Source organism: Saccopteryx leptura, chromosome 4 (assembly GCF_036850995.1).
Source record: "Saccopteryx leptura isolate mSacLep1 chromosome 4, mSacLep1_pri_phased_curated, whole genome shotgun sequence".
NCBI classification, from domain to species: domain Eukaryota; kingdom Metazoa; phylum Chordata; class Mammalia; order Chiroptera; family Emballonuridae; genus Saccopteryx; species Saccopteryx leptura.
In genome coordinates, this window is record NC_089506.1 from 107576049 (window position 1) to 107584452 (window position 8404).

Consider the following 8404-nt stretch of genomic DNA (forward strand, 5'->3'; position numbering starts at 1 on the left):
ACTATTGTAATCAAGATGAGATTTAGTAAGATGGCTAGTTAAAATACAAATATGGAAAATTGAACATTTTCATTGTTCTAGCAGTAAGCAGCTAGATATAAATGAGAAAACTATTCCATTTTTCTTTTTTTTATTAAGTCAAAGGCAGAGAGGCATACAGATTCCTGCATGCACCCCAACTGGAATACTGCTGGCAAGTCCCCTGTGGGGTGATGCTCTGCCTATCTGGGGCCACTGACCTGTTGCTCAGCAACCGAGCTATTTTAGCACCTGAGGCAAGGCCATGGTGTCATCCTCAGTGCCTGGGGCCAACCTGCTCAAACTATTCAACCATGGCTGCAGGGGGAGAAGAGAGAGAGAGAGAGAGAGAGAGAGAGAGAGAGAGAGAGAGAAGGGGCAGGGGTAAGAAGGAGAAGCAGATGGTTGCTTCTCATGTGCCCTGGCCAGGAATAGAACCCGGGACTTCCAGATGCCAGGCCGTCACTCTACCACTGAGCCAACTGGCCAGGACTCATTTTTTTATTTCTAGATTATTTTAGGTTATCTTGTTCTTTCTATACCTTTTAAAGACCCCCACTGCCTCCTCTCCTCAGCCACCTTTCCTTTCTGACCCCCTGGAGCCCTCTTCATTGCATTTAAACATACCTGTTTCTTCCTTTCTCTCTCAGCCCAGCTCACTCACATCCTCTCCCTACCAGGCCTTCACTTCATCTCCCTCTTCCCCACAGCTAAAGCCAGCTAAAAATATACCTTGAGAATGCATATTTCTCTCTAATTTCAATTTTACTAAGTCACAACTTAGTACTTTTAATTTAAACTTATTGCTAGAAATTTTAATTTAGCTTATTGCTAAATATGGAGACATGGTTCACAAATATTTATTGAGCATCTATTATGTGCTACCAACTGTGACTGCTGCATGGTCTTCCCCTAATAAATACTGTAAATGAATAATACTGTACAGTGGTTTTCTGTGTTCTGTGGAGCTCTGTAGTCACACAAAGGGCCTAGGGAATGTTAGGAAGTGGGGGACCCTAGCCTCAGACTTCTGCTTTAACCTTAGCAACTCTGCTTTGATCTCTGTACATCAAGATATTATTTAAATATCCCATGTACACTGCTCATGAAAATTAGGGGATCAGGGAACGTGCAGATACTTCAGTACTTTCAGCCTTTTGTATAGTGCATTTTCACCAATGAAATAAAAATTGATTTTGCATCTCATTTGCATAATTGAACTTTCTTTGACTTGTCGTTTGCTTTTCTGAGGTTCTTGTTTAATAAAAAAATCAAAATTTTTTTATTGCTTCATATTAATTTTGAAATATCCCCTAATTTTTGTGAGTAGTATAGTTTTCCTTTATTTAATTTCTTTTTGGCATATGCCCTTTCAAACATCAAAATTGAACCATAACCCTGAATCTTTGGCCTCAGGGAGGAGATAACCCAAAGGATTGTGGTACGATCAGAAGATCCTGAGAAAGAAGACACCTACTAAAAGGGCTCCCAGTGACTAAAAGAGCTCCCAGTGGCTAACTGGGCTCAAATTAAAAAACAACAAAAATAGCCTAGCAGCCATTTCTATGCAGGGGCCTGTCATGTAAACTGCACTTCAGGGAGAAGCCTGTATTGAATGACCTGCCTCTGCACTGAACCGCCTGCCTGCACTGTGTCCCCACCATTTGAACCAGCCCTTATAGAGAAGTTTCTGGAATCCTATTTCAACCAATAGGTCTGAGGTTTTTTCCATCCAATCAGAGCTGCACAGTTATAGCCCCATCATCTTCTTCACCTACCAATCAGAGTAGTTTCTTTATGACCAATCAGGACAGTGTCTTTTGGACCAATCAAACTTTGAAAGTTTGAAGTCCTTATTTGCATGAGGACAAACCAATCAGTAACCAGGGGGTGGGGACTTCTGTCTATATAACTCAGCTCCCATAGGGCTGTGAGATCACACTTTCCCCTTCCACCAAAGGGTATGTTTCTGTGGTTGAAGCGGAGTGGAGCTGAAACACGAAAGCTGTTTTGTGGGCAAAGGTTGGAGCAGGCTAGCACAGAATGAAGTGGTCAGTACAGCACAAAGCAGACCAACAGGGAGCAGAGCAGACCTGTCTAACCCAAGAAGAGAAAGGCCTTGCCCTGGGGATACCTCACAGCTGTGCATTTTCACAATTGAGTTGTTCCACAGCCAACCTTGCTGTATCACAATTGAGCTATTTTTGCACTGAATAAAGTTTCTTTCTTTGCTGGACCTGAAATTTGGGATTCCTGTTGGCAAAATTTTTATTTTGTGTTCTCAGATAGAAACTCTAAGGAGAGGCAGGAGTATTGGAGGCCAAAGTGCTTTTAATTTGGAAGCATTCTGAAAGAGAAAAATATGCATAGATTCTAAAGGGCAGCAGAATATGCCTCCCCTAAATATGCCTCTTTGGCACTAGAATTATTTAGCATCCCAGAAATTGTTTAAAGTTTATAGAAATTTGTCAATACCTTTATTCAATTATTGTCTTCAATTGTTTTATGCCATGGAAATAAATGAATTTCTTTATCTAATGATCTTTCATCAGAGCTTTATGGCCATTCTTTTTAAAGCATTTTTGTCATTTACAGACAGTTATTGTGTTACTTTGGTACTGCAAAACGTGCTTCGTCTTCAGGGAGATTCCTGGAAAAGACCCTGGCAAGTACTCTAGAACAGTGGTCCCCAACCCCCAGGCCGTGGACTGGTACTGGTCTGTGGGCCATTTGGAACCGGTCCGCAGAGAAAGAATAAATAACTTACATTATTTCTATTTTATTTATATTTAAGTCTGAACAATGTTTTATTTTTTTAAAAAATGACCAGATTCCCTCTGTTACATCTGTCTAAGACTCACTCTTGACGCTTGTCTCGGTCATGTGATACATTTATCCATCCCACCCTAAAGGCTGGTCCGTGAAAATATTTTCTGACATTAAACCGGTCCGTGGCCCAAAAAAGGTTGGGGACCACTGCTCTAGAACACAGGTTGCTGATAACTTTAAGATCAGGCCACTGAGCTGAAACAGTCTGCCTCTGAGCCTCAGTGGAAGGAACATGCCAGATCCATCTCACTTCCCAGACAACAGACTTGGGGGTCTTGAACTGTGTGTTCACATCTTCTGATTAAAGAGGACTCCCGCAGACTCAGAACTGCACACCAGCCGGAGATCTAATATTAAAATTGATGAGGAAGGTTCCTCCTCAGAAGCAGCCGACTTTTCGAGATGGACAGCTCTCCCAAGACAAGAAATCAAGATCTTCATCTCCAATCGGAAGTTTTATTCCCAGAGGTGGCTTTAACGACGAGCGCACTGGGCGTGCCCTGGGCCCCGACTTCTGAAGGACCCCTCAAAACCCCAACTTTACACATTTTTCTAGTGACACCAAGTTTGGTTTCATATGTGCAATTTTAACGTTAATAGTACATAATATTTTTATTTATTTAAAAATATGGTTAACATGTATTTTTATTTTCCCTGTCTTTCTCTTTTTAAGGTGCCCAATATTCTCTTCTGCGCCCAGAGCCTCAACTGACCTTAATCAGCCTCTGTTTTTTCCTTCTGCCTTTTCTTTCCTTGCTTTTCCTCTCCGCTGCTTTCCTTGGCTGTTAGCTAGGTTTTCCCCAATACGAATCGCTCACGCTACAGCCAGTCAAGTAAGTTTCTTGCTTTGCTCCACCCCCTGCAAAAGTCTTTCCCTAGCTCCTTGGGTGGAACACTTCTAACCATGTCTGGTTTTGCATTGCCCAATTCAAATGGATTTTTGTTCAAATAGACTTTAGATGTTTTTCATATGCCTTAGGTTATCTTTTAAAATTGTTAGGAAACATTTGTGGGTTTTTCTCTTGTAAATCTATCTTTTATTACAGGGAATGTCAGCCAAGAACCCAGAGGGAAGAGGAAAAATTATTTTTCTTCCCCTACAATTCTTACTAGCTAGAGCCTAGAGAATTTAAAATTCAGATTGACATGAGGAAATAGAGCCATAGAGTGAGGAAATTTAGAAAAAAAACAAATAGCAGCAAACCCTGCCCAAGCCAGAGGACAGAGCCAGGGGGGAGAGAAAGCTGGACAGACAGACGGGACTTGGGAAGCACTCTCTCCACTCCACCTGAATGGTCATCCTCCCCCTGGGGAAGAAGAAGGACTCTTAGATCAGAGTGAGCCTCCAGGAGAAGCCTGCGTCTGGCAAGCTGCCAAAGAAAGGAGCACTGATGAACCAGAGGCGCAGATGGAAGGCTGTCCCAGACCCCTCTGCGCGGTGCTGGCCAAGGCTGAGAGCACTCAGCAGGCGTGGCTCTGAGAGAAGCAAGCTCTACAACCCCCCAAAGATGAGTGCACACAGATTTCCTCCCGTGAGTGTCATGCACAAGTCTCTGGGGTGAAGGTGAGGGCCCAGGGAAGGTGTCACTGTGGCCACGTCTCTTTCAGGAGGGCTGGAATGTGGGCACTGGCTAGGCAGCTGAGCAGACAGGAACAGAAGTCATGGGCCTGTGTTTGGGCCCACATGGAATGTACTAGCATCCACCACCCAGGGATCATTCAGGCAGCTTACTTAAATCAAAGTGCAAGCCTCCATTGCGTTGTTCTTTTTTCCTCTTTCTCTTCAATCTTCTTGGAAATTTCTGTCAAGGAAAGAAAATTACCAAAGGGGGAAAAAATCCTTGTTATTTGTTTAGAGCTTACAGTGTGCAAACTGATTATTTTATTTGAGTCTTTCCTATAAAGCCTTATCTCATGCAGAAGGATTACTTTGGCTCAGTTGTTAAACTCATATTTGCCAAAGGGCACACGGATAGTAAAATTTAGCCATTTTTGTGATAAATCTAATTGCTATTCTGTTTCCGAACAGATTTGCTAAGGAGTTTATGTTCGTTTACTGATTGCCCAGGCGCTTGCTGTGGCAAACTGTCTTGCAAGGGCCCAGTGATTCCGAGAAAGTGCCTCAGGGCCACAGGGTTGGGAGGGGCCGGGAGGGGTGTGGGAAGTGGGAGCGCGGAGTCCCCGTCCCAGTTCACAGAGTCGCTCCACCTCCCCTGCTTCTCCTACTCCTCTCCTCAGAGAGACGACAGCTACAGAAAGGACTCTACAGGCCTGGGCTGGCGGAGAGGGCCAACTGCTACTGCGAAGAAACTCAAGGAGAAAGAGGCAGAGCTGTGTTTCAGTCAGTTCTGAACCTCCAGCTTCTGTTCTGCAGTGAACATTTCTGGAAAGTGTATTTGAAGGGGGAGAGGGTGAACTTGATCGCTTGATTGTTGCTGGGGAGTTGGGGTGTGGGGGGCAGTCCATGGAACATGTAAAGCCAGTATCCACGGCCACCATCACAGCCGCCTGGCCCATGCAGGTTCGCATTGGATTCGGACAGTCGGTAAAGAAACAACGGAGCCAAAAACTGATGGGCCATCATCTTTAATCCTAGCTTGCACCCGGCGGGCAAGTAAAAACACACACTGGGCTCCAAAACCCACTCACATTCAGTGCTCACAAAGCTACTGACTTATCCGAGTTTCCTAGAATCAAAGTGTTGGGCAGATAAAATGTATTATGCTCACTTTGTTAAAGATAACAGGAGGAGGCCATCACCCAGGTGATATTAATGTGTGTTGGGGTGGGCTAAAGGCAGGCAGAATTCTTTAGCCTGGGGCTTGGTTTTGGGATTAAGCCTTTCCTACCCTTTTTGATGTAGGGCGGTACAATCCTATCATGCCTCAGAGGGTGACTTTGTGTTAGAGACTTCCCTGTTTTGTATATTGGATTGGGGGTTTGGATTTCTACACTATAAAATGGGGACAGAATGAGAGTTTGGGCTCTTGGTTCCTGAGGTTAGCATGAGAGAGCGGAGAGAGTAGAGCCAGCAGCTAAAGGAGGCCACGTGGAGGAGGCCAGGAGAAGCAGCCAAGATGGCGGAGTGCTGAGTGAGATGCCAGTTTGTGTAGAGTTTGTATCTGGGATAAGGAAGGAGATGGGGAACTGAGGAGAAGAAGGCTGGTGAGCTAGAAACCTTTGATTCTAGGAAACTCGGATAAGTCAGTGGCTTTGTGAGCACTGAGTGTGACTGGGTTTTGGAGCCCAGTGTATGTTTTTACTTGCCCGCCGGGTGCAAGGTAGGATTAAAGGCTATGGCCCATCAGTTTTTGGCTCCGCTGTTTCTTTACCGACTGTCCGAATCCAATGCGAACCTGCATGGGCCGGGCTGCTGTGATAGTGGCCCTGGCCCCGGCTTCTGGCTTTACACAAAGGTTTCTAGCTCACCAGACTTATTCACCTCTGTTCCCCATCTCCTTCCTTCTCTCTGCACAAACTCTGCACTAACTGGCTTCTCACTCAACACTCCGCCATCTTGGCTGCTTCTCCTGGCCTCCTCCACGTGGCCTTCCTCTGCTCCCCTCTCTGCTGTCTCCCTAGAGAGGAGACCAAGAGAGCAAGCTCCTGTTCTGCCCCCATTTTATAGTGTAGAAATCAAAACCTTTAATCCAATATACAAAATTGGGAAGTCTCTAATACAAAGTCACTTATCTGAGGCATGATGGGATTGCACCACCCCACATCAAAAAGTGTGGGAAAGGCTTAGCCCTAAAACCAAGCCTCAGGTTACAATGATCCTGCCTGCCCACAGCCCACCCCCAACACACATTAATATCACTTGGGTGACGGTCTCCATGTGGGCAGCACCATCTTTAACAAAGTGAGCATAATATATTTAATCTGCCCAACAGAACAGGACTGGAAGTCAAATAAAAATTTCATCGGGTTAATGATTTTTGAAAAATATTTGTAAACTTGGGTTAACCAAAACTCTGAAGATCAGGTGGGTTAGTAGTGTGATACAAAATCATCCTTAGGAATTTTGCTTTCTCTCGGTAATATGGTCTTTAAAAACACGCATGTGCACTACCGTCTCATTATCATGCCCAGAGATAGAAGTGGTGGAGACAGTTTGGGTCAGGGAGGGGAGCCGGATGACTGTTCTTTGCCTGCCTCATCTGAGTCCCTGCAGCAGCTGCTGGTTCAGCCGGGAAACGGAGAAAGTGCACAATTAGGCTGAGAATCCAGGGCAGGGCTGAGGGGCAGACTCAGGGTCTAGGAGGAAAAGTGGTCACTGCTGGAGATGTAGCCACTGCCCAAGTCGGCACAGAACTCAGTAACTCGTTTGGAAGATGAGTATCTTTTATTCCCAACTGTATGCCATCTGTAGACACGCTGCTCACTGAAGCCTGGAAGCTGAGGCATCCCTCTCAGGACCCTGTATTCTTCCTCATCGCCACCAACTCGCCTCGGCCCGGGACACCTGGGGTGCTTTGGGGTCCCACCCCACACTGAACGCTGGGAAACAGCGGGCACAGGTGAGCCTGCCCGCTTATGTTCAGGCCCACCCCGCCCTCTCGTTTTGCTCAGAGTGCTGAGGGCTGGCCCCTACAGACTAATTCCTCTCTGCTTGACTGTGGGCAGGACGGAGTGAATTGCCCCTAATAGCTAGAATGAGGCCTGTGTGACATCACGTGACTTCTGAGTTGAAATTATAGAAAGCTTGGCCGCATTGCCCTGCTCTCCTGGGCTGCTCACTAGGGGGATGCCAGGTGCCAGGTCATGAGGACTCTCGGGCACCCTGGTGAGGCCCATGCAGCAGGAACTGAGTATCCTGGCAGCAACCAGCACCAGCCTGCCAGCCAGGCGCGTGAGTCATCCCGGGAGTAGTTCCTGCCATCTCAGTCAGGCAGTCAGGCGGCTGCGACTCTCAGGGTCCCTGAGTCAGAACCATCTAGCTCAGCTGTCCCAGGACCCCTGACCTGCAGAAACTGTCAGGCAATATTCATTGTTATCTTAAGCGACTAAGTTTTTAGAGTAACTTATTTTGAGAAAGAGATAACTGATACAGCCCTGATGACAATCAGTCATTGGCCGTGGGTTGCCAGGGAACGGAGAATCTCCTGAGCATGGTGATTCCTGCTTGCCAAGGGCCATGCTTCAAGACGGGGGCCGCGGCTGTCCGCCTGCACTCACAGAAGCTGGAGCCGAGTGTGCCTGCCCTGTGAAGAGGGCCTGGGCAAGGTACCAATAGCATCAACTCTAGCTGTGGTTTATAAGCTAAATAGGATTTTGATAGCTCTGTATGCACACACATGCAGACACGCACACACCATTATTACGGAAATATTTTGCATGCCTTTTGTGGATACCAACTCCTTGGTTTGGGTGACGAACTAGAATTGCATTCATGGAAAACAGCAGCAGAGAGGGAGCAGTGGGAAGCACCAAGCTGATCTAGAGGCACTTCATGCTTTTCTAAGGAGGTCCTGAAAGGAGCTTGCAAACATATAAAGTACAGACAGAAACGACCAAGAATAACCTACTATAGGGTTTTCCTTTCATTACTAGTCAA